Source organism: Syngnathus leptorhynchus, chromosome 2 (assembly GCF_054491065.1).
Source record: "Syngnathus leptorhynchus isolate UIUO chromosome 2, UIUO_Slep, whole genome shotgun sequence".
Taxonomy (NCBI): domain Eukaryota; kingdom Metazoa; phylum Chordata; class Actinopteri; order Syngnathiformes; family Syngnathidae; genus Syngnathus; species Syngnathus leptorhynchus.
Genome location: NC_141196.1, coordinates 11,622,545 through 11,646,736, shown reverse-complemented (window position 1 = coordinate 11,646,736; position 24,192 = coordinate 11,622,545). Strand labels below are relative to the sequence as shown.

Here is a 24,192-nt window from a genome sequence, read left to right as displayed (position 1 = left end):
CCACTCCCTCATCATAAATAGACACCGTCTCAGGTATCTGTCAACTCTGAGCCTTATTAATAGTGCCTTTGTAACTGCTGCTGCACTCCAATATATTTGGTCAGCTAATTAGAAGACTTTAGGCCCCAGGAGATTTGATTCATTTATAGGATTTTATCAGACTGCTGCTAATTTAAACCCAGCAGTTATACAATGTCATCAGTGACAGACAGATAAATCAGTCTAGGGAGAGCGAGGGAGGGCGAGGAGGCGGATTGAACGTTTGCCATGAGTGCGTCTGCCCGTGGCTTGCCCACCAGATGGTAGTGCAGCATCACAGAGAAGCTTTTCTCCAACGCCAGAGGAAATGGTGCAGGAGGATGAGACGTCTGGAAAGGAAGGCTGCACGTTCTGACGTGGCCACCTAAATGGGATAATAGGCTCATAGCGTCCCTCTTCCATTATTTTACCAGGCAGCATGTTTTTTTTGTCTCCCAAAAGACGGAATCACAAATGACAGCAGTATCTTTCAACATCACCCATATGGTGTACCCAGGGGGATGATCCAAAGTGGGACACACTGACTTGTATGCATGCACTTTTGAATCCAGTCATTCATGACAGCCAACCCTGCGTCGAGAAGAATCATCGTCGTCGAACATGGAGTTAACATTTTGACACAAAAGCGGGAGAGGAAATGTACATGTGGGAAGTCAAAATAATATTTCCTTTGAATCCCCAGGAGCTGCGTTGTACACAGCAGCTTGTGTGAATATCTTGTGGGAGTCAAGGAAACTAAAACTGTTTACAAGTCGAAGCAGAGGCATGTGTTTGGAAAAATGCTTCTATAACGATACTCGCTGGATCATTTGATTAGGTACCCCTGCACAATCTCTATAGAGAAGCGTACACAGAATTCTGCTCAAAGAAAATAATGTTTATTTTAAGTCGACAGCATCAGAGAGAGTCTCGCCTATGAAGTCAAAAATACAATTCTTTTTACAGTTTGACCTGTTGTCATCACACCACTTATCATTCAATACATTTTTCATTATCACTCATAATTGGCTGAGAGAAATCACAGGAACCTCAACACAAGGCCTGTAAACTCACTCGTGTTAACAATTAAGGCTCCTTATGTTTGTATGTGTGATTTGCTAAATGCCCCACTTCACACTGCAAGGTGATTCTAATATCTTGGTTTTCATCAGGAGAGATCCTCGGATCAGATCCTAAAGGGGGCGGCCATTTGCGTGCTGCAGAGGTGGGTTAGCCCATCTTTTAGGCAAAGGAGGAATATTACTGTAGTTTTTCATCTGAAAGTGCTGCTGTTTTAATACTTTTATAACTTGTTGAAAAGAACCGTTAAAAGAAAAATCCTCCAAATTTGGTGGCGCCTGACCATGCCCAAAAAATGTATTAGATACACCCCTATGGTTTCCATAGGCTGATTGAAGAGGCATGATATAGAAACATTTGTTAGTATGATACAGTGCAGATGTTTCTCAGTGATTGTTTATTGATCGAACGTTCTGATGTTCAATACCTAATCATATCTACAAATGTCAAAACATTCTATTAAGTGGAATTCAAAATGAGTGAAATCTACTGGATCCATCTGCATCTCCATTGCCACTTTGTGCTGCAGACACAAAGTCAATTATTGTATGTATCTGGACGGACAAGTGCTGTGTCTTTTGGGAAATATCTTGCCTCATAGCGGTATTATATTGGATGGTTTGTCATATCGAAGCAAAAAGCAGGGAGGGTGTCTATATTCTCGGCTCATGCACTAAAATGGAAAAGGACGGGGTGCCGTGCGCTTTTTGATAGAAGTATCAAATTCAGCACATTGAGAGGGAGAGGTTTTTCACCTATATTTTAATCCAATACATCAACTCAAATTCTGATGGAGCAGTGGAATCCTTTGAAGTTGCACAAAAAAATCTCTGGTTGCACAAGAGCCCTGCAGACTGAGACACAGAGCAAATGGGAAAAAAAAAAAGATATGATTGGAAACCTGGTAAGCTAATGAGTTGGTGCTTTTATCTCCTCAATTTCTCCAGGCTTTTGTGGTTGGGCCTTTGAGGCATCTCTGTGCCAAGTCCCCTAATCATGTTCTTATTGTACGCCTGTGAATCTGACACTTCTTTTTTGGGAAAACTTGGGGGAGTCCATCCAGCAACCTTTCCCCACGAGAGCAATAAGGAGGCCAGGAAAACGGATCTGATTTATGGATATTGTACCGGGGAACTTAAGATGACAAAGAAATGGAATGGTGTGTTAAAAGACTGGAAACATCTTTCCCCATTGCATCTGAGCTGCAGTACGATGTAATAAGTCGCAGCATTTGTTGAGGATTTATGAAAATGTACTGTTCACCCCCCCCCCCCTCTTTTCCCATTTAGTCTAGTCTGATTTGGCTCGAAACATCACTCTTGGTTTTCTAAATAAGCTGTGTACTGTCTTTAATGATCTTCCCCAAATGTGATCCATGACTAAGAGATCATCAGATGGGCTAAGAGTAGGAAGTCATCTTTTTGTTCCCCATCTATCGCTTTGCTTATCTCTTCCAAGCGTTTATCTTGGTGCACTGCACAGGCATGTGAGAAAGTCACTATCAAACAGAGAGAGACTTTACACTTGGGAGTTATTGAAATTATTGGCGGGGCAGTGACCGCTTAAGATTTGAGCTTAAGATGCTGGCTGTTGAGATTTGCTGGCAGCAACTCTAGAGGCCGGTCCTTTCTTCAGGCACGTCCAATCCTATCCAGTCAACCATTAATGCTTGAGAGTAGACTGGAGGAAACATCACAGCCCTCGCAGAGACCAAGGTCCCTTTCCTCCTCCACACTCACTGATTCCTCACTGTACATTCTTACACATGACAAGACAGTAAAGTACAGTAGGCTGTGCCAGTAGATCTTCTTCTGCAGTTCTGTGCAAAGATATATTTGGCCACTATTAGATTAGCTGTTTCTGCAAAGCTATACACATTCTTGCAATGTTATTCCATTAAGACAAAAATGCCAAATTGGAGTGAAAGCTACAAAGAAATAGGTTACTGGGTTATCGGCGGAACTGTGGTTATAAATGATTCTGATTTAACGAGTAGCACTGGTATTATATTCATTACCAGCATTTTCCCCTGTGTCCAAAGGAACATACATTGACCAACATCCACACTCATGTTCACACTACCACACAGTGAGTCATATATGCTGCAGTGATTTCTTCTCCTGACAGGCAGTCTGGATTCAATTCCCACTCAAAGACAGTGTGAATGTGACAATCAATCTGTACCCATTGATTGACTGGCCACCGGGCCAATCTTCCTTTTTGCCTTCTCGCTAGTTGGATGAAATTGGATGATGTGAAGTCAACAGCACCTTAGCCGGTTGCAGCCTATTGTTACACTCCATTTTGTCCCAGTTGCTTCAAGGCAGAATAATTCATAAATTCACGCAATCAGAATAATTTGAAACCTAATCAACTACTCAACTCATTAAACCCCCTCCCTTGTTACATTTGATAATCAAACCAATTCCTTTTCAAGTGTGAATACCTGCGGTGTGTTGTAGTCTGTGCAATGCAAGAGCCAACTATAAAGAGACCGCCCACCTTCTCTGTGTAATTCACACAGGCCCATTTACACACATAAACACACAGTAATTCTATGAGGCTCAAGGTTGTCGTGCTTATTGAATATATCAACCTAAGCGCTGATGTCATTGATCAAAAAGCCAATTCCAGTTCTATTATTACGTTAGAGGTTAAAACAATTGCCAAATGACTTTGTGAAGTGCACTCACTTGGTAAACAGATCTTAGATCCATTAAAAACCTTGGAGATTATCAAAGCCCAGTCCACCAATTTGAGGAGATTGCTCCAAACACCTTGCAGGTGACCTTGCTCTCACGTGGATGAAAGTCAATGAGAAAGACAGCATGAAAGCCACAAGCGCCCCCCCGTTGCACTTTAATTACACTGCAGCTCAATGGCTGACGACTCTTTCCTCCCGACGGCGCTGCGTGTCCTTATCAATACCTCGGACGCGCTCCAATAGTCTACATGTGCCAGAGGCTTAAAAGCTGCGGCCACCCGAGCGGCCATACATAATCGGGATATCTTTGTTCGGTGATAGATGCGGCATAGCATGAAGTCCATCTCATCAATATTGATGTCTGGATGTGCTTTGTGGTTTTACTTTAGGTGCTTCTCTGTAACCTCTTCAGTCAGGGTGGTGGATGCGCTCCATGCCTTTCATCTTCCTCCTCGGAAGGGTAAATCTGCCTAAGAAGATCAATGAAGTCTTGAGGACGTCTTGTTCGGTCCACATTTGAGGGTTGGGAAAGGCTTTCACTGAAAACCGCGGTCGACGCGCTGGTTGTTGTGACATGGTGTGATGAATTATAATAGCAACACTATGAACGAGTACAAGTTGAACTCAAATATCGACTGGCACTCATCAAAGGTAGTGCTCTTAAGGAAAACTTATAAAACAACTAAAACTTAAAAGTAAAAAAAACCGAATTGTTAATATAATAAAAGAAAACCAAAAGTACCCTCCAAAAAAACTGAAACTAGATTTTATGTTTATAAAACTATAATGAAGCAAAAATATCCTTTGTTTTTCTCAATTTCTATATATCATAAATGAGGTTTCGAGCAAAATTTTATTTCCCGGTATTCCTGCACGGTTGTACTAATGAAGGAACGTAATTTTTTTTGTGTGAATTGTAGGTTACTATGCCGAATAAATACTACCAAGACTTTGATTCTTACACAGGACACATACTCTGTGTATATAAAATAAATAAATACATAAATAAATACTAAACTAAATCAAAATCACCTATTCTAAAAACTAAAATGTAATAAAAACTCATAAGCCCAGTCTAAAACTTAATTGAAACTAAGTGAATTAAAAAAAAAAACAACAGGTCAATAGAAAAATCTAAAACTTTTATACTCGTGCCGCACACAAGATACAACACGCACACACGCACTTGCACAAAACACAATACATAATGAATGTTTACTACCCAAGTGGAACGGAATTAACAATCACCAATTACGTACCAGTTGCATCCCAGCCAGTTATGTAATAAGGAAAAGGGAATTCATGGATAACATAAACCAAAAAGGGATCAACAATCAAACCATTTCTGTCGTGAAAACTACCATAAATCTGACTGAGAGGTGGGAAGCATGGAAAATGGAGCAATAATTGAAAGACGTCATAAAGCACTTTTATCTGTTGGTATAGAGACAATATTTCTGCTCTGCTGCTTGATGGGGAGGTTATATGGAGTGCAAACAGGTATTTTTCTAAGGTCCTTTTTTTTCACCACGTAAATTATGCCTTAAGTTTTTCAATGTCAGCACCCTGAAGACGGAAAAGCCTGTGGATGGATACATGCTCCAAATGAATAATTAATGAAAAGAAATGAGGTACACGTATTCATTTGTGTAGCTAAAAATGCAGAAAATCTACCACAACTTTAAAGTAAGTCCCCCGCCAACAACCCCACCCCTTAACAGGGGTGAGCGGTTTTATAAGGCAGAGTGCTGCATTATGCAGCCAAACATGGCTGCACTTTGGTGAGGAAACTATTAAATTATAATGTATTTGACGATAAATGAAATGGAAATAGTCTATATTCTTTATAGATGGCTTGGAGCCAAATTCATCCGTTCATTTCGGAGCATATACAGGACTTTGAAAATGTAATATACATGCAAATGGAAATGCGGTAAAATATACATTTTAGCAATAGCAATTCAGACTCGTGCAAACCCCTCAATTGCGAATGACGACTTCATTTGAAATCGCACAAGTTGCTCTATATTTTCAGATAAATGTTTCAAACAGGAACGTAAATGTGATTTGTCCCTGAATGCCTTTTACAAAATTTGTTAATGCAGGAATATTTTATATATTACAGTCATTATAAAATGTCGATCTTATAATATTCAACAGATTAATGGACAGTTTTAGGCACACATTTGACCCTCCTACAGGAACACTAAAAGTTGCAATTGTTTGTGTTTTTGACAATTTTACAGTTGTGGCTCATTGATTTCACTGGAACAGGAAGAAGACAGATGGTGGCAAATTGTTACATGTGTTTGACCTTGTGTCCAGGGGGATCTTGAGGGAGGGTGTTGAAAGTATAGCGTACCGCACGCCCTAATATGGGTTATTCGTTTCCTGTACAACCGTGTCAGAAATTGGTATGCATTCTCGACAGTAAGCCCGGACTTGTCCAGTGAGGGTTGGGCTCTCTTTGTCACCGACTCTGCTCATAATTTTTATGGACAGAATTTATCGGTGCAGCTGAGGCGTTGAGGGTGTCCAATTTAGTGACCTCAGTTTTACATCCCTGTTTTTGCAAGCAATGTGGTTCTGTCGACTTCATCAAGCCGCAGTCCTCAACACTCACTGGAGCGGTTTGCAGCAGAGTGTGAAGTGGCTGAGGTGACAATCGACACCGCCAATTTGGAGACCATGATAACTCGGTCGGAAAAAAGGTGGCGTGCCCTCTCCCATTTCGGAGATGAGATCCTGCCACGAGTTGGAGGAGGAGTTCACTTATCCTGGGATATTGTTCACAAGTGAGTGATGAATAGCGCAAGAGATTGACATCGGCAGTGATGCAGAATCTGTATTCATGTTGAAGAAACAGCTTAGCCAACAGTAAAAACTACTCGGTCTAGGTTCCTATCCTTCCCCATAGTGTGAGAAGCTTGGTCATTTGGAAGAGGGTTACAGTAAAGCCAGATGATGTTGCTCGGCTCGGCTTGGCTCGGGCATGGGCTTGGGCATTCCTGCTTCCACTCCGGATCAATTGAAAATGGATGAATGGACGCAAAATAATTTTTCTGTGCCCTCATCAACCTTTGGACTCTGAGCAACATTTTATACGAACTACCCAAGTGTTACTTTTGTACAATTCAAAAAAAGTAAAAGACCGTAATATCTCAAACTGTGTAATTGTAGCCATTGACTAAGTTCTGTGTAAAAAGTGGCTTTCAATGTTGATATAATCCGTACAGATCAAAATAACATGACAAGATAAGAAAGTAGCCATAGGGTAGAATGTTAGAAGACACCCAAAGATATGAAGTGTTTATTTACTTGGAGACTGCAGTAATTCACTCGCAACCACACAGCCGCAGTACTGAGAAAAATCTTCCTAGGCGGCGTCTCCTACAGATCTCCTGATAATGTAGGTAAACATTATAACACCTATTTCCTAGAAAAGATTACAACAACAAAAGCAATGATCTGCCCACTACACGGAACATTATTTCTGTCGACGAAATATTTCATCAGTTAATGATAGGACCCAAGAAGAGAAAAGATGAGGGAAAAAAATTGTAATTATCGCCTCCAGGCAACAGACAGAACTGAGGTTATAATGGTAACACTGAGCCAAAAATTCCGCCAATAGATTATCTCTTACATTAGATGGGCTCTTGCTGCATGAGAGAACTCTTTTCATTAAGAAATATACAAAATGACAAGCAGAGAATAAATGTGGATCTGGTTGTGAGCCCAAATGCTCTAGATTAAATTTGACACGCTGCCATCCTTCTCCTTGCTACCTGAGTCCCATCTGTATGCCTCTCTCATGATGATCTGCGACATTTTATGCCAGCTTTCAAGGGGAGGGAAGCTGACCTTTTGCACAGGGGGGACATTTATGGATCTGCGGTGTTCCAACTCGGAACTGAAGGACTTAATTGACGTGTGATTGACAGTCATTAGTCATCACAGTGACGCTGGATGTTTTTCAGTGTCGCCGGCCGCCTGGAAAATTCCCAATCCAACAGATGGCAACATTGCTCCTCTGTCATCGCGGGGGATTTGGCTGTGTGCCATTTAGGTATGAGTGCCTCGACCAACCCTCCAAAGTAAAAACAGCCGTCAAATGCAAGTGTGGGCGATGATGATGTGACTAATTGTTGCCATAGTGATCTGGTCTTTGAGATAACGTCTGACGGTGAACGCAGAGGAAGAAGAAGAGGGAGAGTCGGAGAATAGAGGGAGGAGGAAAGCTAGCTGGCACTAATGCCTCACATGGGAGAAGAGAAATGAGTGAAGTGACCCTTTAATGTAAGGTCAATTCAATGTCCCGCAGTCAATTCAGCGATGTAAATACCTTTCCATTCATTTAGTCAAGAACCGGCCTTCGTCCTTTGAGACGATCAGTTTTCATTCCCCAATTACTGGTGTTCAAAATGGATTTAAAGCCCAACAAAGGTCGCCGTGTTCAAGGTTACCACCATTCAGACCGTGCTGCGGCGCTCGCCTGAAGCTCTCTGTACGATAAAAGAGTCACAGTTAACAGATGAAAGAGCTTGAATTAAAAGTTCCCTTACATGAACCAAAGTAGGTCCATGTCTATCCCTCATGTGTCGATAGCGTGACAGCTGAACTTGCGTGCCTGTTTGTTTGGGTGCCGAGTCAGTGTTTGCGGAGTTTACTTTATGCCTGCGGCCGTCCATCAGCTTTTCTTTTTGTTTACCAGGACAATGAAGACCGACAGTAAAGCAAGACTTTGAGAGCGTAAAATAAGAGAGAGAGAGCCAGGACGAGGGCACAAAAGGGAAAAGAGGCTCTTCATTTCAACAGCAGAACATCACACTGGCTTTTTGTTGGAAATCAGACTAATCCAGTTTTCCCCATTGGTCAAGGTCAGGTCTTTAATAAGACAGATACAGATCACCACAGGGTTCCTATTTCCCCTCGGCGCTATCTAAGAGCCCGCAGGTACTGTTGTGTTATGTATTATCACTTAGGAGCCGCCAGTGGTGTGGCAAAGTCTGCTGAACTGCCATATGACAACCTGCCTTCTCGCAATAGTTTCCACCGGGCTGGGTGATAAGAAAGGAACGCTAGATAAGATGTCTCCTACTCCGGAGGTGCCAGGAGCCCGTGCATGCCATTTACGAGAGAGAAGTTGCTCATTTTTTAAAACGTCAGAGCTGCCAGCGCACTGCGTCAACGAGTCTCGCAACATGAGCACATTTGTTTTTTCCCCAGCAGGGAGGGCTTTTAATGTCATCGCCTTTTTTATTCTATTCTCATAAGCCATGACTGGCAAACGGCAGCGGTCACCCAACCCCGAGCAGTCAGAGCTCACGCCCGATAACGACGCATGCGTGCGGATGGGTCTGCGCTCCCGCTCGGGCTGTCGCTAAATGACAGTGAAGTGACAAGTCCTGACGATAGTGACATGATACGTCTTGGTTTGAACAAAATTTGTCAGTGACGCTCGTCACTGTGCCACCTGTCAAAGTACTCCCGCTACTCCTCACCGTACCTGTCACAACAGACATGAACTTCTCATTCCCTGGAGCCGCAAATCTTCCTGCTGCGCTCTCATATCTACTATTTTGTTCAAAGGTTGGAAAATATACATATTTATAATGCATGGAAATATTTTTCAGGGGGTGCATTGTAATAGGAGAGGATGTTGTACATCCCTGCATACTCTCGGCTCTTTCACTGTGTTTATAGGACACTATGTTTCTGCAACAAGCTCTCAGGAGGCGTGTATTAAATTAGGGCCGTGTGTGTGTGTGTGTGGGGTGGGGGGGTATCTGTTTGCGGTAAAGCACATGTTGGGAGTTGGGGTTTTATTTGCGCAAACGAATTTTAGCTTTCATGAGTGTTTGTAATACTATTAAGCGTTGACCATATCCATGTTTTTGGAGGGTGTGATTTTAGGAACTCGTAAAGTTTGAAAACAATGGTTCTTGCGGAGGAAATAATGCTGTTCTTTGTCTACTTTTTCGGGATGGGTGTTGTAGTGGTGACTTAAGTTGAACTCTTTCATTGCTGATAGCTTCTCTAAACAAATACATAGGTTTGCGTTTAAATTCTGTGAATAAATACAATCTGCTTTCTATTTTACTTGAAAGACCTGACTTTCATGCCTTAATGCAGTTCTTGGCAAGAAGGCAGAATGCTCTTTTCTCTGATGCAGGCTCCTCTATAATTGGCTGGCCTATTTCTTTATACATTATGCAAGGGAAATCGGGCAGTAGGTATTGTACTACACACATACTCGGGTGAACATAGCGAGTATAAACTGGGTTTCTTTTCTGGAATATCCAGTCCAGCACTCTGTGAGAAATCGCCTAAATGGCAATCAGCAAAGTCTTTATCAAAATGTAAATTCTTCCCCGAGCCTCTTGTGAGTCTGTTGCCAAAATAAGCGAGGGAAGGTTTTCTGCCGACATAATGTATGATCCAAGCTGTACATTTTCTTTCGCTCTTCCTCTATCATTGAGGGAGAAACAGAACACGTAGAATTGTCCTTTCACTGTTGGCTTTTCAAGAGTGCCCATTCTGCTTTTGACTTCATGCAATCATGATCACTCTCATTGTGTAGCGCTTCTCTATAGTCACTTGCCATTTGAGGTAAATAATTTTTCTACAATTGACTGGATTACTAGAATTTCACCCATTTATGGAACCACTGCCTTATTTTGCTTGAATCTACGAGACAAGAAATATCAAGTTTCTAAGGGTAAAAATGGGCCATCCTTGACATTTGTTTTGTGTGGGAGGCCATAAATGTTACAGAGGAACTGTAGCTTGTTAGACGCCTTGAGGAGACGATAGAATCGCATGCTTTGCAATCCACGACATTTACACTAAGGCTTACACTAACTAGTGGCTCACCTGAACCTCCGTTTTACTTGAGCACATTGGGAGCGTAGGCAGAAACAAGAGAAGTGGAACAAAAACAACTTATTCATGAGGAGAACATGCACAGAGCGGATCGAGCCAGCTGAAGGATTGATGAAAACCTATTGATTGTTGACACTATATGTTAAGTGTGTTGAATCTATGATGCACACATAATTAGCAATAATTTAGCCACGGTGACCCATTTTCAGATTTTTCACATTTGCTGTTCTAAATCCACAGTCATTGACCATCTTCATTATGAACTGAGTGAAGCTTGCGCTGCGGGGAACATAACTGCAAGATGAGTAAAAATTGTTACCTATTAACAATCTGCCAAGAACAATTTGTGAGGATCAGCGTATTAGCTGAATGATTCCCATGGCAATTGTTGCTTTATTCATCTCAAGCTGTTCACATTCATATCAGGTTTAGATTTCACTTTGTAAAGCATCTTGGAGCGCTGTCTTTTGTTCGACATTTTCACAGCAAAAACAACAAAAGGAACGACACAATTAACTGGACTCTCACAAAACACGATTGCTTGGGCCAACGATTTTCTATTCGAGTCACCGGTTGCTGGAACCTATCCCATCGGTCTAGCAAAAGAAAGATGACACAAAGGACAGGTCACCAGTCAATCACAAGGCAGAGAGAGACAGACAACCACACACTGCTATTATTTAATGGGAACTGAAGACAAGTCACAGAAAACTGGGAGTAAAATGCCACACCAGCTCCTTAATAATGGGTCAATTGGTCCTTCCAAGAATTATCTTTAAAAAATGATTTTCATGTTTTAATTTTTTTTTCTTTAAGTTCCAAATGCTACAAAATCAAAAGAATGATTAAAAATCAATCGATTATTCTGTCCGTCTCACATTCTAGTCAAAAGATACTTTCTTGTGATTTGGCTCTACAGTATATATTGTGAGTAAAATATAAGCTGCTTGTGTTAATTCAATATTCAGTTCAGAAGCTCAAATAAACTCTCCCACAGCATTACCAAATCAACTTAGGACAGTGTTGTGAGGTATAAATGTTGTCTAATGAAGAATGAAGTCTCTTTATGTATCATCTTTTGTGTACCCTTCCTGCTATTATTCACATTACAATTCTGAAAGTCATCATTATTCTGGTGTGGATCCATGACAGGCTCAAGTTCCTTAATAACAAACTGTGCCTTTAATTAGTGGAACCAAACACTTGTGCATGATTGCAATTTGATACTTTTTTTTTTTTTAGTTTTTTTTGTTTTCTTTCTCCCCATTGAAACAAGTGCTGTTTCGCAAAACTCCAGTGAGTCATTGTGTGCTGTGTTTAAAACTAACTAACTAACGAAATAAATAAATAAAACAACTCAAGTCAACATCTTCAATGGAGTTGACGGAGTCGCATGGCATCTTGACACCAAGCAGCGGTTTCTTGGGAGATCAATCCGATGAGCTCTGTAGGGGGAATAGAAATGAGACAATTGACACCAGGGGTGTGACTAACGCCATTGTCAAGCTCTTGTCAAGCTGTGCGCAGTGAATTCACAATGTATCACAGTTTGCGTTCACCTCGCATTCTCTGCTTTCAAAACCCCGAGTAAAACGTGTTTGATGGTAAATGTTGCCAGGTTTGCGAGGCGCTTGTTACTCCCTGCTGATTGGTACAGGAAATATCTCAAAATCATAGTCAAAGCGTGACAATTGGATTCAATGCATCTACCAATGACAGAATTGGACTAAAGGCTTTTATTTCAAGTTTTTTTCTTTTCCTCATCACTATACTTTTTATAATCAAAATTAGATTCAATTTCTACACACCCAGCTACTTCCATTTGAGCGATTCCACAAACAAGTCAATCAGAAATGAATTTATTAGCGTTGCGACAGATCTTAACGGCTCCACGTTGACAGTGTACTTCATATGAGGACTCCTGAAGAACCCTTCAGTGAATCGTGGGGCGACTGAGACAGCAGAGGACTCAATAGGCAATGCTGAGGATTGTGTGCCATTGCATATTGATTCATACATTATTAATAGTTAAGTAAGTCTGAGTAAGCTGCTGTAAAATATGTTGGGTATGATAACATCGGTATCCCGCTTGCTGAGTTTGTTGCTGTTTTTTTTTTTTTTTTTTCATTTTGTGCAAACGTCCAAACTACACTTTCGACTACCACATGGTAGTTTTGTTTCAGACGGTGCAAATTCCAAATAATGTGCTGTATTTCTGCACAGACTAGCTTCTATTTAAATTGATTAAATGTCACGTGTTATGATTCTGCTTTTTTACGGTTACAGAAAATGTTGGGCTATATAATGTACATTTCCGGGCATGATTATTCATGTTTATTGTGATGTGACAAAAAATGGCTTTATCATAGATTTGGTGGGATCGTACAGTGTGACCATGTTTGTACGATATTTTTGTCTTATGCATTGCTTTTGCTTTCTGCCAATATGTATGTCCAAATATGTTTGCAATTCCCAACTAGCAATAGATTCTGCAGTAATTCTCTCAGCAATTGAGAAAATGATCATCATAGTTATGCTACAAAAAAAACATAGATTCTGTACCATTAGTGTTATCATGCTACCATAAAAATGATGAAAAGAAAATGGTTGTTCATATAACACCCCTGCCGTGTTATTATTGCTCAAAAACAGCTATCTATTAGAAATGTACAATTCCTCCACTAAGTCTTGGTAGTTAAAACTTGTCAAACGGCAGTTACTGGCGAAATCTACAGGAGGCCTAAGAATCATGTTCTTCCACAAAGTCAGCCACCATGCTGGTATATAACGGTACACACGTACAGAGTTTATCCCCAGCGTAAAGCTCGGTTGCGTTGAGACGGATAAAGAAGAGCCTTTGCCTCAAAGGGCTTATAGCTGAGGAGAACAAAAAGCTCTCCACGGCAACAGAAGTTGGTCGGTTTTCAGCGCTTGGTATTTTTTTGCAGAATACCACTTTTATTATATTTTTACACCAAGCTAGAGGACAAAATCTTTTTTGTGAGGGATGCATTTGATACACTCGTGATTCATGTTTAACTGTTTCATGATGCTGCAAGTTGGCACATGGCATGACTGCTGAATGTATTATCCAGGATTGTGTTTTCGAGGTTGCCTTTCAGTATGTGACGCTGTCATGGTGGACCAAGAAAATATTTTTCATGTTACAATGCTAGCTGTTGCCCATTGCACCACTGGCCCAAACCTTAAGTCACATTACGTTCACATTACTGCACATGACAAACCTTGTCAGTGTTTCATAATTGCCCTTTTGAGTCCAAACATCTACAAATGGAAAATCTTTGGTAGGATTCTGACAGTTGCAAGCACACCAAATGTGTCTGTCATGGGTTTGACTATGCCTCTTGAGCTGATCTAACTAAAAGCATGTGCTTGGTTAAAGTGGTTCGAACCAAAATGTCTTCAGTCTCAATCACTCGAGGTAATATCACCACGTAGTAGCGGCAAATCCATGAGGGATCTCAAGTGGGCTGACCAGATAGTGGCGCTTTGTTTGTTCGTTCAGATTTGTAATCCTACCAACGTGCAATTTCAACAATCAGGGTAAACTGCAAATTCCAAGCTTCCTTCTTCCACCGTTTTGGCCAAACCTCACAGTGCCACACTGAAAGAACAAGTCAATGGAAGCTGTAGTTAAGAAGTGAATAACTTTGGCCTTGGACCAAAGGATAAAAGTTGGTGCATGGAGCATGGGAAAAGCTTCAGACATGGGAGTAATTGGTTTCTGTGGGATCTCTGGCTGGGCGTCAACTCAGAGGTTATATTAGGCCACCGGGCACGACATTCTCCAAAATATGACACCGACAGTTGTTAAGAACATCACATCGCCGCATCACGCTGATCTATTCATCAATATCCTTGGAGAAACGAGTCCCCGCGGTTATTGCACATGGGAAAACAGGAGTGTGCTTTCTCTTTGAGCGTTTCCATTTCATATAATTGCGCTCAGCATAAAAGAGATCAAAAGGAAACAGTAGAGAGAAGTGGAGGCAAAGGCCAGTCAAGGGAAAAAAGAAAAGCAATAACCTAAAAGTAATAAAGGTTGCACATCTTTAAAAGCAGCCGCATGCTGATTTGTTGTTCCCACGCCTTTGGGTGTCTACGCAAGAGCCTGCGCATGTTTTTGGCTTGCTTCGACTTTCACAGTGACGCTGAAAGAGATGAAAGCTGTATTTTCACAATCTCTCTATTCAAATGTGACTCTTAATTTCCTTTCTCAGGGAGGGGTCGAGTCAGATTGTGACTCTGTTAGTCTGTCAGTCATCCCTTCAGCCCAGAGGGGAACAGTCTGTCTTCATCAAGCAGCCCTTCCATCCACGCCTGTCCTTTTGTTTCCGACTCTATTCATAGAAAATGAAAAGAGGGCCGCATGTCACATTTGACGTCCTCTTTAATCCCATTCTTTGTCCTTTTCTTTGTTTGTCATGTGTGACGCTGTGCCCTCTGATGACATATCAATGTCAAAATTGTCACATGTGCAGGTATATGATACATATAATACATATATGGATATTGCACACACACACACACCGAGGGCAGCTACAGGTCCTCATATTCCTCATCACCCTTGTAAAAAAAACCGAAACAAATCAATCAACGGTCACATTCACTGTGAGAGCGCTCTTATCAAAATGAAGCAATCTAAGCTCAGTGTGATAAAAATGTATTTATGTGTTTATATAGTAGAGGGGAACCTCAAAGTCAAGCCCCCAAAGTGGTTTCATTTGTTCAAACATTCTGTTTTGTCACGTGATGTGACACAAATCTCCAGAGAGTTCTGCTCAGTGAGCATTTAAATGATTACCTTCAGCCACTTTTCTTCAATGCTGCCACAACAAAATCCCTTCAACAGCGTTCCTCCTTTACGCAATGCGTTATGCAAGCTGCCGACGACGGTTACGCAGTTTGAGAAGAAAACACAAATCAATTCACTCATCTGTGCCAAGACTACTTGTATGTTAAAAATAGTTTCCATTTTATTTACCAAAGAAACTTTTGTAAAGTTAGAAACTCCACCACATACCTGTAGATAGATATATAACATGCAAGCTATATTATATTTTGATGGCCAGGAACAAATTGATTCATAATCCATTCACCGCCAGAACAACTTGGAAGGCGACCTTTTTGACTTTGGAGGTCCCTCTGTATACAGTAAATGTGTTGCACTAAGGCAGTGTGAGCCATGTACAGTGTCTGCTCCCTCAGTACTTAGCCAGAGAATCTGTCTGCTGCTTGAATAAGGGCAGTCAGTCAGCAGCACTAAATAGAACATTCATCAAGCACTTTCACAGCTTACACCTGCCACCGCTGGCTAAGACAGACAAGGCAGAATGGGCCGCCGAGCCGCACAATCCCAGCTCACTCCCTCTCAAGTGTTCCTGAGGGGCTCGCATACGTCTATTGCTGCATTAGCGCCCTGCAATTTTTAGGTAAATAAAGCCGACCTGCCACGGCACGGTCCAGCAGCGTGCAAACGAGGACACCGTTGTTAAATACACTGGTGGTCTTAAATCACCAATTTACCTGCATCCCGAAGCAGTGGTGCGTGTCAAATAACATGACAACGTTTTGATCTCTTGTGGCGAACGTATGGTTGGCTTCACTGCGGGATATCTGACCTCGCGCTATGATGGAGTTGTTGCAGCCTGCTGGCTGCTCAGCCTTGTTAAAGCGAAGGATGGTGCTGCTTAATTTGCTTCTAATATGACAGCTGTGTTGTTATCGTGATAAAGAGCCGCCCGCAGCTTTACCTTGGTCCTCCAAGCTGGGCTCCCCGTGTCTGCCTCGCAATATGTTTTATTGTCAAGCTGCACTGCGCCACGGCCACTCGTGGCCTGAAATGACCACATTTTAAAGGAATGCTTATGTGAGCCATTATTAGTATGATGAGAGCATATGAGTCACTTCGCCATGTTGTCTTTCGTCTCGCATCCCCGCTGTGCTTTCTGTAGCGCCTGGCAATAAAAAAAAAGCTACGCTCTTTGTACGCGGGAGCCATTCACAGCCTTATCGATTTCCTTTAAAACAGTATTTGCACAAAACAGGAAGGAAGAATGTGGGCTTTAATATTCCCTATTCCTAACAACACCTGGTCTGGAGTTGCTAGGTAACACGGGCACATCAGCGTTTGATGTGAGTGCGTTCTTACCAAATGGCTTTGATCCTCAGCACAGTGACAGATTGCAGAATTCTTCTCTTGGGATATCTCAATACGGTATCGCACCTTGGAGACTAAAGAGCATCTGAAAGCTCTCAGGTCAGATGGATTACAGTGCTCTCCTTGTTAGGCAAATGAGAAAAAGAAACAATTCTGAAGGTTTGAGATTTTCATCAATGTTGTATCAAAGTGTCCAAGTTGGGGGTCCCGTGTTGAAGGATGGTTTCTTGCTATCTATCGAGTATTGTTGTCATTGCGTTGTCGCAATGTGTGGCTTCAAAGATCAGCTTAGAAGCAGAATCTGAGCCAAAACGTGCAAATATTTAAAAGCGCTGTGCCAAGTTAACTACAAATGGCCGTATGCAGTTGACAGGTCCTGGGTTTGAATTTCAACTGAGGCTTGGGAGTGTGAGTTTGAGATTTTCAATGGCGCCATACAAATCTGCATCTAAAACATCTCTTTTGGCAGTGTCTTGAAGTTGCAAGCTAATAAGGGTACTTGGTTATGTGTATTGTTTACGGTCCAACAAAGTAGCAATCGAAAGCTTCACCTTTGGGCAAATAAACATCGACAACAAATAAAAGTGCATGTGTAAAAAGGCCTCTGACAGCCCACGACACCCACATAAGTAGCCCAAAGTGCTGTTCTAAAAATAGCTCAACAACGTGTTACCAGTATTTCAGAATTAATAGCCCTTCTCGTTAATCAGTCACCAAGAAATAGCTCCCAATTTGGTAAGGCCAAAGTTCATCCGAAAGTAAAATACTCCAACATTTAGAGCGCATACGATGACTTCATCTTGGTGCTCTATTGGCTGGCTTTGAATATTGAAAATGGAATGCCATCCCTACATTGTCCAGTCATGCGCTGTAACCTGGAAATACATTTCTCAGGCTGGCGCATTTGCAAGTCAAGCAAGTGACTGTGAAATAAATGACGGCCGCTTTGCCATTTTCAACATCAGTCTGTACGACGTCGATGTTGGCCAAATCGAGAGTTTGTGGCCGCTCGCCCAGGGCAGACAGACACACACACACACACACACACACACACACACACACACACACACACACACACACACACACACACACACACACACACACACACACTGTACAGCATGTGCAGTTATTACAGGTTTGATTATGGAATTCCATAGGGCAATTGGCTCAAATGAGGTCTGACAGTTTTGGAGGGGAGTAAACAGCTGGAGAGCTCATCTCTGCCAGCAGCCGTATTAAGGCGCTTCCACTCCCAGGTGCATCAGCTGCTATGATGTGTGATTAGGCCAGAAGTAATGAAGAGCTGATGAAAGTTATCTGTGTGCACAGAGTAACATCATCATAGCTTGGGAGAAAAAAAATGGTGTTCAAGTTGCTCTGCGGGAACATAAAAAAAAAGGTTCTCTGAAAGATCACTTTTCTACGGAAGAGGATTAGGGCCAGTGAAGAAAAAAAAACGAGGGGTGACAGGATTCTGACTTTTTTTCTCAGAATTCTGACTTTAAAGTCAGAATTCTGACTTTATTCTCAGAATTCTGACTTTAAAGTCAGAATTCCCCATTTCTGACTTTAAAGTCAGAATTCTGACTTTATTCTCAGAATTCTGACTTTAAAGTCGGAATTCTGACCTTATTCTCAGAATTCTGACTTTATTCTCAGAATTCTGACTTTAAAGTCAGAATTCCCCATTTCTGACTTTAAAGTCAGAATTCTGACTTTATTCTCAGAATTCTGACTTTAAAGTCGGAATTCTGACTTTATTCTCAGAATTCTGACTTTAAAGTCGGAATTCTGACTTTAAAGTCAGAATTCCCCATTTCTGACTTTAAAGTCAGAATTCTGAGAATAAAGTCAGAATTCTGAGAATAAAGTCAGAATTCCGACTTTAAAGTCAGAACTGAGAATAAAGTCAGAATTCTGAGAATAAAGTCAGAATTCTGAGAATAAAGTCAGAATTCTGAGAATAAAGTCAGAATTCTGACTTTCCTGCCACCCCTCGTTTTTTTTTCTTCACTGGCCCTAATCCTCTTCCGTACTTTTCTAAACCTTTTATGTGACCTTGTGTTGAAAAAGCAAAAATCACATTAGTATACATTTGGTGTACAATTGTGCTGCATAAGATTGTGAACTGTTTGTAATATTTTCATATGCAGCTAGAAAAGCTATTAAAAACTCCTATATATATTTTTTCTTTTAATAGTCAAATGAGTCATGCCACCTGAAGCTTTCAGCTTTGAGTAAACAGTTCAGGGAGCACCATTATCTGTTTCATGGCTGGGCCCCAGTGCAAGGACTAAAAATGTTGTGTTTGTATATATTTGAAGCAGCATAATTACTTTTTACAATGATTCAGAGGGTTTGGTGCATGTTTTTGTCAAATCTATTGATTTAATATAATGACATCCAGCACATGTATCCAACTGGCCTGACAGAATTCACTCAAATTGCATTATACTACATGCTAGAGTAGGTAGTGTAATGCAAATTTGAATTTAGACATGCTTTATTTAAAAGCTTTATTTGTGTAGCTTATTTTATACTCATTGTGCTTTACATAATTAAAAGTACAGCATTTAGAATAGTTTTTTTTTTTTAAACCAACTATAGATTTTGTGACCTCACAAATGGTCTTTTGGCTGAATAGACTGAAATTCCTACAGGTTCACTCCCTTTCTGTTGGTGTAAGGAGCAGGTCTCGATGCTTTCCGACTTCCGTATTTGTAAAGGCAGAAAATTGCTTGAGCCTTATTAGGCAGCGGCCAGTAAATGTTTGTCAATCCAGCGTCCCACAAGATCCACAACCCCGAGGCCACTTTTCACATCTGTTGCTTAGCAACGCTGACACACAACACACAGCAAGCAGGTTTGTGCCACACTGTAAAAACATTTTCTCATGAAAGTCTCTCTGTATATTATCACTTAATTGCTCCCCCGAATGCAAAAGAATTTACTGCAGGCCTTGGTGAACTTCTCCCCTGACTTCCATTTTTTTGAGGTGGATGGGAACATCCATCCATGAGTGTGAAACGATGTCAAAGCCTAGCGGAAATGAATCGACATTATCTCTCCTTAGTGCAATATGTATGAGCTACCACTGACTGTGGAGAAAGAAAATTTGGCCTGTTGTAATGCGCAACGTGGGTGTTCAGACCCCTGAGCAACTTGTAATTGCATTATACAGGGTTGTGTGTCTCATTCCTCATCCTTTGCTCTCACAGCAGGGATGAGAACAAACATGTTCAAAAGAATGGAGAGATTTCATCACACGTTCCCATGTCGACTTAAATGAGCAACCACAAACGATTAAAGTTTGTCTTTCAGATTTCTTCATCCGTCTATCACCTGATGAGCTGGTGGGATACACATGAATGACAAGTCTAATGAGGTGACAACTGCTGTGACTAAAACTATTAGGTGCACTAAGTCAGTGCAAATCTCCTGAGTGTCTCCTTTTCTCCGTAGTTGAGCTTGTAGTCTTGCTTACGAAAGCAGATTGAGGCAACAGAAAACAAAAACATGAGCATGAAATCAGAACATTGTGAAAAAGAAATGGAAAAAGTCCAATTATTAAATATATAACGCTATACTAAAGTCTTAATGGTCGGTCTTTTACCAAAAGTGTTTTGAGCCCGGGCTAACCCATGGTCGTCTGTATTTGGACTTTAACAAAACGTAAACAAACATGTTTCCATTTTCCAAATAACTATATTTTCCATCAATCTTCGTCATCTGCAGCTTACTTGTTTACCTTTTTCACTGTTTTTTTTTCCCTGGGTTTCTTTCCATTCCTTGTTTTTGGCTAACATTTTAACCTGGAGTTTGATTCATAAAACATTTATATTCAGATTTAGAAAACTTGATTCATTGTATTATGCAGATAGATTACAGAATACAATTAGCAAATAATTGAAAGTCTCACCATAATGTCTTCAAAGAAGCTGCATACATTTTCTGAACACAACTTTGTCGGGGCAAATAGGATACATTCATTTTGTATTGTGTGATATACCACCACAAATATTGTAGTGCAAAAGACATCCGTTTGAAGAAAAGTATAACAAACAGTTTTGAGATCAAAATGAAGGAATAGAGCAGCTCTGACTCGCTCCATCCATCCGTCTATCCATCCATCATCTGAACCGTTAATCCTCCCGAGGGTCGCGGGCAAGCTGAAGCCTTTCCCAGCTGACTTTAGGCAGTAGGCGAAAGACACGTATCTATTAAATATGAACACCACAGTTGATTCTATCCGATCAATATATATGGCATGTTGCTGGATGGAGATGTTACTGCTATATTTGAGGGAGGATGTTGACAGTCAATCGAAAACTATCTAACACTAAACTTTGGTAATATACTTACATTATAACATCTGCAATTGGCTTGCAATCAGTCCAGGGTGGACCAGGCCTTTCAACCATAGTCACCTGTGATATGTGAAAACAAAAAACATGAATTCTTTTGTCATAATATGAAAACTGTTTGTCCTAAAATGACAACTTTGGCATCACAAACTAATTCCTGTACGTTTTTTTGTTCTCGTGTGGCCGTAATGCTGAAAGGTACTTGCTCACATGCAAACAGTGTACAGGCAGGACAGGAAGCCAAGTTTGTGCTCAAGGATTCTTCAGTGTATTAGTCATTGAGTTGTGAGGACTCAGCGGGCTTTTTGATCAAAAGCAGCAACGGGGGGGGGAGGAGAGGCTCGAATGTGGAGGTAGATTAAAATTTAAAAAAAAAAAAAAAAAGAAAAAAAAAAAAAAAGCCTTGTTCTTTCTGGAAACTTTTAGTTGGTATTGTGCCAGAGAAGAAGCACTATGTGCTGACTGTTGCGTGTTAATTTAAACAAAACAGTTACAGCCCCTTGTTGCAACTGAGTTGTAGGGTTCATCAATCAGGCTTAGTGCTACTTGAAGCAGCATTAGTTTGTTTCTTGCACTGTAATGAGGAAATGTGCATTACTTGGACAGCGACATTCATCTTTGTCGACATCCCCGTTTTAGTTTAACACCATTCCTCGAAAGAGTCTTGCATTGCGCCTTCATATGCTGCGCTACAGCTTGTTGCATTATAATTTCGATCATAGACAAGTAATCAATGTTTGTGAACGCGTGTAATTTAATTCAAAAGCCAAATCAGTCTTGTGGAGAGATGAACTGCAGCAGTTGCACCATTTATATGTAAATGAGGCATAGGTTATTGACACGTTTAGTTCATTTTCCATCAGTGCCTGATGAGACACTTGATATTATGTGCAAATGTCAATTATTTGTCTTCAGCTGTCTCCTTTTTTGCTAGTCAATGTAGTGTATCAATCAGTTGTTTTTCATATTATGTAACAAGTGCGAAACTTGGACTTAAGCTTAGGCTCAGTCATTTAATGGTTGTATGAAATACAGTTTTAGGTAGTGACAACTCAATGCACTTTAAATGAATTGTCAACTGTTGTGAAGAAAAGAAACATTACTTTTTTGGGCAGTAGAATTTTCTTTTTTGGGGCATTTTTTCCCTCCCACATACGTGCACATGAAGTGATAAATTAAAGTCCGTGAAGTTTATTAAATATCCATTTGTAATTACCTGGACGGCATATAGTCGGACTTTTGTATATTTATATCATTGAGTCGGCTTAGGCACATGACAGAAATAAACATTTCAGGCCAATGTGCAGAGCCAATGAAAGGTGTGCAGCATGTTGTATATTTCTACTACATCTGGCAAATCATCTTTTAGAGTCAAGATATGTAATACAACATGCATTCTTTCATTGCAAATCAAAATTATTAACAGTCCTGAAAATCTATGGAGACATTTGTCTTCTGGACATGAGACTCATTCAAATGCATCTTAAAACAGCCCTTCACTTACTTAGCCCTGCACTACTGAGCATAATTTATCTATTTTTCATGAGTGCAGCTATGATGTAAATGCTGCAGCAAATAGTGGCAAAACCAAGTAGAAGTTACTTCTCGAATGCAGTCTGGCTTCATAGCATGCTCCTCAGCATGGAGGACGGAAGCAGAAAACAAGGCTAAACGCTTTTTATTTTTTATGTTCTTTGAGCATGCCATCATTTGCATTTCAAAAGAAATATTTATTTTGAGATCCAACAGTAAACAGCGTCTACAGCAGTAAACACAAGAAGGCTCAGTATAGCTGCAACCCCCCCGCATCGGAAGCCCGTACATATCAAGACATTAACCAATGCGTGGTCTTCTATTGTAAATTTACACGTTATTAAATAGCGGCTGAACATTAAACATTTAAGGATGCAGCAAATTCCATGAATGTAATTATCTTAAAACGAATGATGGAGCAAAAGAAAAAAAACAAAACGGTGCAATTATCACGAATCCTGTGGGAAAGGCATTTCATTCATTTGTGTTGCTGAGCACGCCAAGGTCTAACGTACTGATGATACCCTAAAGTGTTAGATTGATAGGATTGGGCTGAGAGTGAAACACACCATTTATAACCGGGAGAGTGCAGCATGTCCCTGACAATACAAATTCACCTAATAATCCTTGAAGCCTCGGACAACCTGCCCCATGCTATTTGACGCTCCATAAAGGCTCAAGAATCTGCCACAAAACTGCTTCGGGTTTTTTTTTTCAGTGTTGCTTTTCAGACTTCATTTCACACAACTTATCCAGCATGAAACGTTAACTCCTGTGAAAGATATCTCTCGAAATACAGAAAAGAGTTTGCAGGAGGTCGCCCGTAGCATTATGACTTAGCTGATATTGCACTTCTCGAGCTATTTTCATTTAAACATGAGTTGGTCAGTCAAGTGGAGTACATGTGTGTCAAGGGATGGACCGACGCTAAATCATTTAATGTAATAGGATGATCGCATTTTCAATCTGCTCTTCTCCAAATTCCACAGGAAGTGGAAAGTCAACTTCTCTTGCACATTCCAGTTGTTCCAGAAAACAAAATTGAATTCAGTGGACAGCTATTGTAAAGACGGGTGTGAGGAGGGCAAATTGGAATGTCCCCACGGAGCCTGGCACACAAGTCTGGACAACACTTGGTGAGTGCAGTGAGTGAAGTGACTCTTGAACCATTGCAGTCAAGCAACACACTGCAAATAAAGCAGGTGTTGCTGCTGAATATATGTGAGCTTTGCAGTTTCAGATGCAAGAAGGGGGAGGAAGATGTCTGTGACAAAAGACACACATTGTGGAAGGCAGTGCAGCAAGTGTGACGGCGCATGAAAGTCAAATATCATTATGGCAAAGCAAAGAGACAAGATCAGAGCAGGTTAAGATAACACTGGCCAACTCGCAGGTGGGTGCACATTAGAACAAAGTAGCACAATGTC

General features: G+C 40.9%; 1 long non-coding RNA gene across 2 annotated transcripts in view; it reads left to right on the top strand.

Moving 5' to 3' along the window:
• Nucleotides 1–24,192, top strand: part of LOC147060746 (uncharacterized) — a 94,310-nt gene that overhangs the window by 2,915 nt on the left and 67,203 nt on the right. Inside the window, exon 1 of one of the 2 annotated variants that reach the window (XR_015065553.1) lies at nt 23,769–23,901. The exons of the other annotated variant lie outside the window; for it this stretch is intronic. This is a non-coding gene — a long non-coding RNA (uncharacterized LOC147060746). Of the gene's footprint in view, nt 1–23,768; nt 23,902–24,192 lie in introns of those variants that run through there. 2 annotated transcript variants of the gene reach the window in all.